We start from the raw sequence: 8,194 nt of genomic DNA, 5'->3' as shown, positions 1-8,194 counted from the left end.
GCATTCTTCAAGATGTAGAAGTCACAACAATGCCGGTCGGCCGAGCGGACCGCACGCTGGACTTGTGATCCTGTGGTCCTGGGTTCGATCCCAGGCGCCGGCGAGAAACAATGGGACAGAGTTTCTTTCACCCTATGACCCTGTTACCTAGCAGTAAAATAGGTACCTGGGTGTTAGTCAGCTGTCACGGGCTGCTTCCTGGGGGTGGAGGCCTGGTCGAGGACCGGGCCGCGGGGACACTAAAAAGCCCCGAAATCATCTCAAGATAACTAAAATCCGCATTGAGAACAAAAGCGAAAAAAATCAATAAAAAAGGGGTTGTCAGCTTTTCGTACAATGGAATATCAGAAATATTGCCATTGGGCAATGCATTTATATGATACATAATAAAATACAGCAAAATAACTTACTAACTCATTATTATGCTTGAAATCTGGCCCTCCAGGTGGCACCAGCATGTCCACTTTGTAGACCTTCCTTACTACTTCTTCTCTTCTTCAAGCGTCGGACAGGTGTTTGGATCGCTTTATCGCTGATTTCCAGTAAAAGTAGGTGTTATCGTTATTATTAGTACCGGTTGTCTCCCGTTGCGCAAGCATTTATTTAAAAAAAAATCGTCAAAAATCTATTGCTTAATATATATTGGGATGAAATTTTCACGACGCAGATGCCAAATAACGGGATATTTTTTAATGTTTCACTATATATCATATTTGAAAAAAAATACTCCTCTATCACCCCTTAATGATTCTAACACGAAACTTTTGAATATTTCTTATGTTTTTCTTCACTGTCGAGGGAAGTTGAAAAATTAACTCTCCAAAGTTCACTTTTATACTTATATTTTTGGTATGACGCCTAGGGATGTATTTTGCAAGGTCACTCCTTACATTCTCAGAGACTAATTTACCATGCTTTTGAACTGGCTTATATTCTCTTTGGGTGAGGTCGTACAGAACAAGGGGATTAACAGCATAACATAGTGGATACTGATAGGGTATTACACGCATCAACATCAGCAGCTTAAGTTCTTGCGGCTGCTTGTGTTTCTAAGGCAGGCTCAGTTGATCCTGTGTCTGGGTTGGCTCGGGGTCTTGAAGTGGGTAGGATGTAGTTGTGTTAACTGATTGCTGATTGTTTGTCTTGACTTTTTGATGTTTACACCTGCCCCCTTCATGAGGACAGGTGTACATATATACCACGATACCTCCTTCATGGGGTCATGGGGGCCGATGTACATGTATACCACATTACATCGTTCATGGAGGCAGGTGTATAAGTGTACTACGGGATCACCATAGCCCATGCTACATGGAACTTTTGTTCCAGTAGCTGAATCTAAAACAATAACAACGGCAAGTGTATATACGTACTATGTTCGACTGCTTAAAAGGGTTCTCAATTGGCTTAGGGCTGTCTTCAATGAGAAGGTCAGTGGTCTTCTTTGTTTTATAATATATGACGATGTTTATGTTTTTGTTAGGGATTGTACTTTTTTACTCCCCTTTTTATGGATTATTAAATTCACCATTCTTTCATCTTTCTTATTTTCACTGTGCATGGTTGATTTGTAATATAATTATATTTAAGGTGTTGTGGTTTCTGTTCTTGGTTTAGAGTTGTTCCACCGGTCCAAGTGTCGTCTTGCAGTAGTGGTTATCTTGAGGTTATCTTGAGATGATTTCGGGGCTTTAGTGTCCCCGCGGCCCGGTCCTCGACCAGGCCTCCACCCCCAGGAAGCAGCCCGTGACAGCTGACTAACTCCCAGGTACCTATTTACTGCTAGGTAACAGGGGCATTCAGGGTGAAAGAAACTTTGCCCATTTGTTTCTGCCTCGTGCGGGAATCGAACCCGCGCCACAGAATTACGAGTCCTGCGCGCTATCCACCAGGCTACGAGGCCCCTGTTTATCTCATGGATATTATAGGCATTGTTCACCAACACTTGTGTTATCCTTTCCAACTCCCTACTCACTTTGCTCCATTCAGAGCAGTGGGTTAGGGCTCGATGAATATAAGCATTGAGAACACTGGCTTTGAGTCTTTGGGGCTCTCACTTCTACCGTTTAGGCATAAGCCTCTGTAGGCTTGATATTAACGCAGGTGATTAAAAATCTATTTTGTTATTAATACATCCAAGAATGGCAGACTACTAGTGTTACTATTCTCATGGGTGACTCTGACTCCTCTCTCTCTTTCTCTCTCTCTAGATAGCTTTTGGGCCCAATTAGTTCTACTAGGTCTTTTACTATGACAAATATGGCGTCGACATAACGGCAGTATTCGCTTGGTTTTAGCCTGGTACTGAAGACTCTTTCCTCGTTGATGAGGAGAAGTGAAAAGCCACCGATGAAAATAGCCATCTCTCAGGGGGGATGGCTATTGCTATTCTATTTGTAGATACATGTCTCCTTGCGGAATGATGAAAGGAACTTCTTTTGTGTATGCCTTGAGACGACTCTTCAAGTGTGGCTCGGGTATGTGTAATTTGGGGGTGCTCTCATCTCTGTATACTCTGCCCAGGATCATTTATATGGTGGTGTCGACCGGGACGTTGGTAAATAGGAACACTCAAGACTACATAGGCCGAGGGAATAATTGATTCACTAGACGTTGAATCCTTTATCTACCAACGGCCCGGTTGACACCGATATACAAATGATGGTTCAACTTTGAAGACGAGCGGACGTCTAGACTACTCCACCGCCTGGGAGCCGCCGGATCACGTTCTCTTTTGTTGACCAGACCACACACTAGAAGTTGAAGGGACGACGACGTTTCGGTCCGTCCTGGACCATTCTCAAGTCGATTGTCTTGAGAATGGTCCAGGACGGACCGAAACGTCGCCGTCCCTTCAACTTCTAGTGTGTGGTCTGGTCAACATACTTCAGCCATGTTATTGTGACTCATCGCCTGCACGTTCTCTTTTGCTATTTTGAATTTGAATCTGCCTTTTGCCATCCCTATTCAACGGTCCGCTTTGTAAGACGTCTGGCGCACATATCGCCTTGAGTCACAGGATAGTTGATAGATTTTTTAACTTTTTCTGGCTGGTTCTCCCGGTGAGGTGACGGTGTCCGGCGCCGGCTTGGCTGAGAGGTGCCGGGAGTTGGCGGGGCCTGGTGGGCTCCTGGTGTGCCCTCAGCCGTGGTGGGCGGCTGGCATCTGCTCTACCGGAGGACACCGGATGACTTTTGCATTTTAGTTGGGGGCCGAGTTTTTGGTTTTGCTACCTGGTGTTATCTGTGTGGGGCGGGGCCGGTGCTTGTCATCCTGAGGGACTTCTGGGGCTCCCCAATCATCTGCCTCTTGTGTGTTTCTTTGTCGCGAGGCATCTTAGAATCTAGTGTTACGCGTTATACGTTTCGCCATTAAGATTTACGGTTAACCCGTTACGGCTTCGCGATTAACTCTTCACGGGTACGCGAGGACGCACCTGTGATCGTCGTCGCCCCTAATTCAACAACAACCACATATTCAAATGAACCTTGACAGAGTATTATTAATTGTAGATTTGAAGAAGATTTTTCAGCATCTTTGATATTTGTTGCAACTTCTGATTGTGTGCAGCATTTATAATTGTTTTTAAGCCAATTCTTATTTGTTTTAAAGCTTATTACTCGCTTTCAAGTCCATCATTATGTGATTCATATATAAATGCATTTTGTATGCTCATATTATTTGTAGTATATCTCTCAGTATTGGTAATTCATATGTCAGTATGTGTAGCACATCTCTATGTATTTGTTGGGTATTCCTCATTATTTGTAGCGCATTTCTCAGTATTTGTTGCACATCTGTCAACATTTGTTGCATATCTCTCAATATTTGTCTGCACATCTCTCAGTATTTGCATCTCATCTCTCAGTATATGTTGCACATCTCACAGTATATGTACCACATCTCTTAGTATATGTTGCATATCATTCAATGTTTGTAGCACATCTCTCTGAATTGTTGCATACATCCTCTCGATGTTATCTTTAGATGATTTCGGGGTTCAGCGTCCCCGCGGCCCGGTCCTAGACCAGGCCTCCTCTTTATTGCACACCCCCAGGAAGCAGCCCGTGGCAGTTCTCTAATTCCCAGGTACCTATATACTGCTAAGTGAACAGATGCATCAGGGTGCAAGAAACTCTGCCCACTTGTTTCCGCCTCCACCGGGGATCGATAATACCAGGAACCTCAGGACTACGAATCCGGAGCGCTGTCCACTCAGCTGTCAGGTTCCTGTATATCTCAATATTTGTGGCACATCTCTCAGTATCTGTAAAAATTGACAGAAACCTTTCAGTATTTGAGAAAGTAGCACGGACTTTTCTGAATATGCAAGATTTGTTGGACAGAGAAGTTGTGATTATGAATTTAAAAGTTATAATAATCATATACGGAACTTTAACTTGAATTCACTGCCTTGCAAGAATACAATTGGTTTAAATTAATATGTAATTGAATTTTTTTCAGTCTTTTCTGTGTGTCTGGATTACAGAATTGTGATATTTCATCATTTTCATTTAGAAGAAATACGAAAATCTCTCCGCAGTCTCCGTGGTGTAGTGGTAAGATACTCGCCTGGCGTTCCGCGAGCGCTATGTCATGGGTTCGTATCCTGGCCGGGGAGGATTTACTGGGCGCAATTCCTTAACTGTAGCCTCTGTTTAACGCAACAGTAAAATGTGTACTTGGATGAAAAAACGATTCTTCGCGGCAGGGGATCGTATTCCAGGGACCATAGGATTAAGGACTTGCCCGAAACGCTACGCGTACTAGTGGCTCTACAAGAATGTAACAACTCTTGTATATATCTCAAAAAAAAAAATAACTGGCATCATTCATCCGGCCTTCACACGTGACGAACACCATATTTGATGCCTTCAACTACAGCATCCAAATTCTATAGGTTTTAGTGATTCTAAAAACACCTCATTACTGACTCTATCTAGTGCGAAGAACCATGGGCTTCAATTAGTTATGTTCTGAAGCCAGTTTAAACTTGTCGCTGCTCAACTTTATTCCTCAAATGTTAAATTAAGGACAAAAAAGAAAAACACAGGCAGAAAACACAAATTTATTTATATATAAATTTTGGCTCTAGAGCATCCATATCACAAAAAACTACTCAATAATAGTCTAGAAGTTATGCTAGAAACGCAAGGTTTAGAGCGAGTGACTTTCACGGTGTCAACAATCGTGGCTATTGTTACTTGCTTCATCAGCAGCGTCATTACAGTCGACAAATTATTGCTAAATGCTTTTTTTATATACACAACCGTGTCTAGGGAACAGGTGGTCTGAGAGAGAGAGAGAGAGAGAGAGAGAGAGAGAGAGAGAGAGAGAGAGAGAGAGAGAGAGAGAGAGAGAGAGAGAGAGAGAGAGAGAGAGAGAGAGAGAGAGAGAGAGAGAGAGAGAGAGAGAGAGAGAGAGATGGGATGGAGGGAGACATGCATGTGGATGCTTCTTGGTATTATCACTCCCAGTGAGTCATCCACCAGTCATGTTTGCACCAACACTGAGGCCATCATCTGTGTTTATATCCACACTGAGTCCCCCAGTTATGTTTAAATCAACATAGTGTCCTCCAGGGATGTTTTAACTCACTGTGTGTCCACCAGATATATTTACTCTCACGAAGTGTCCAATTATTTTTTTTTGGAAACAAAAGGGAGGTTTTCGGTGATTTATATACCCTCAAGAAGGTGTCCAGTGGTGTATATACCTACAGGGAGGTGTCCAGTGGTGTATATACCTACAGGGAGGTGTCCAGTGGTGTATATACCTACAGGGAGGTGTCCAGTGGTGTATATACCTACAGGGAGGTGTCCAGTGGTGTATATACATACAGGGAGGTGTCCAGTGGTGTATATACCTACAGGGAGGTGTCCAGTGGTGTATATACCTACAGGGAGGTGTCCAGTGGTGTATATACCTACAGGGAGGTGTCCAGTGGTGTATATACCTACAGGGAGGTGTCCAGTGGTGTATATACCTACAGGGAGGTGTCCAGTGGTGTATATACCTACATGGAGGTGTCCAGTGGTGTATATACCTACATGGAGGTGTCCAGTGGTGTATATACCTACAGGGAGGTGTCCAGTGGTGTATATACCTACAGGGAGGTGTCCAGTGGTGTATATACCTACAGGGAGGTGTCCAGTGGTGTATATACCTACAGGGAGGTGTCCAGTGGTGTATATACCTACAGGGAGGTGTCCAGTGGTGTATATACCTACAGGGAGGTGTCCAGTGGTGTATATACCTACATGGAGGTGTCCAGTGGTGTATATACCTACATGGAGGTGTCCAGTGGTGTATATACCTACAGGGAGGTGTCCAGTGGTGTATATACCTAAAGGGAGGTGTCCAGTGGTGTATATACCTACAGGGAGGTGTCCAGTGGTGTATATACCTACAGGGAGGTGTCCAGTGGTGTATATACCTACATGGAGGTGTCCAGTGGTGTATATACCTACAGGGAGGTATCCAGTGGTGTATATACCTACAGGGAGGTGTCCAGTGGTGTATATACCTACAGGGAGGTGTCCAGTGGTGTATATACCTACATGGAGGTGTCCAGTGGTGTATATACCTACAGGGAGGTATCCAGTGGTGTATATACCTACAGGGAGGTGTCCAGTGGTGTATATACCTACAGGGAGGTGTCCAGTGGTGTATATACCTACAGGGAGGTGTCCAGTGGTGTATATACCTACATACCTCTTCAAGTCCCAAAATACAACCCGTCCTCCTACTTAGCAAGTATTTTCGGTAATTATGTTGACCATCGTACAAATATTAACGTAGAGGACAATAAAATAGTACAATTTGGTACTATTCACTATAGAGAGTCCGGAAAAAAATATAGTTAAAAATCAAACTTAAATATTCTTAGGTCTAGTATAGCACATATATGTATTAAATTAGGCCTCAGATGAGATGTATTAGGACAAGTATGGTTAGGTTAAGTTCAGTTTTATTAGCAATATAAATTTAAAACGTTTTCCAGTTTGTCCACATTTAATGATACCAAATTCTCCATTCTAATTGTCCATTACTAAGTAAACAGGAGGAGGATGGGCTGCACTATGTGTGAGTGCTCGAGAATACACATTGCCTTGAGTGTGCAAAGGGTTGTGCATGCTAAGAGCAATGGTATGGCTTCGTGGTCTTGTGCACTCATGTGAACAGTCCTCAACTGCTAATACGTCCAGCTATGATCATTATGTTTGGCAATCATAGGATAGGGAGCGATGTGAGCAGTCCAACGATGCTCCTACAGGCTTCATTCTTCCTTTGTGGAAGATACTAAAGTCATCAGATGAGCCATCTGTTCTGAGGTAGAACACGATGAGTCGGTGGTAGTTCACAGGAGAGAGTTGATAGTGATGAAGTCACTTATCCCTTTCATTTGTGCTCACCTGCTGGTACGAGGTCAGTTCACTCCTCGTAGTGTGAGGTCATGCATGCACTACCCTACCTGTTTGGGGAAATTCCACTATCCCTCTTTGATTCAAGAGCTTCTCTGTGATTCGGTCATTGTGAGAGATGTCGTCCTATTCGATTAGGCATTTCTGTTGTACTAAGAAACCAGCTCGTCAGCCACGCTGTTGCGGGTTATCTTGAGGTTATCTTGAGATGATTTCGGGGCTTTTTAGTGTCCCCGCGGCCCGGTCCTCGACCAGGCCTCCACCCCCAGGAAGCAGCCCGTGACAGCTGACTAACACCCAGGTACCTATTTTACTGCTAGGTAACAGGGGCATAGGGTGAAAGAAACTGCCCATTGTTTCTTGCCGGCGCCTGGGATCGAACCCAGGACCACAGGATCACAAGTCCAGCGTGCTGTCCGCTCGGCCGACCGGCTGCCCGGGTATGTTGGCATTCTGTGCAGTGGGTCCCCGTCGTAGAGACGACCCTAGATTCGGCCAAATCAAATGTCTTCAGATTCAAAAAGACGCTTTTACTCATGTGTGAGTATCCAGTTTAGGCAACAAGCAGAATCCCCAAACTGTTTAACTCTTTATAGTTCCAAGGTAGTGTATATAGTGCGTAGAGTATATGTTGTCCCTATGCCCTATAGGGAGTGCTGCTAACCACCAACGTAACTGTGAGTACAGCTGCGAGCCTGTAACAGCTGTTACTGTAATTGTAACACTGTATTTGTCATCCCACGGCGTGTTTAGTGCTACTGCACAGCACA

The sequence above is a fragment of the Procambarus clarkii genome, chromosome 25 (assembly GCF_040958095.1).
Source record: "Procambarus clarkii isolate CNS0578487 chromosome 25, FALCON_Pclarkii_2.0, whole genome shotgun sequence".
NCBI lineage: Eukaryota > Metazoa > Arthropoda > Malacostraca > Decapoda > Cambaridae > Procambarus > Procambarus clarkii.
The sequence above is the reverse complement of the archived record's forward strand: the minus strand, read 5'-3'. Positions refer to the sequence as shown.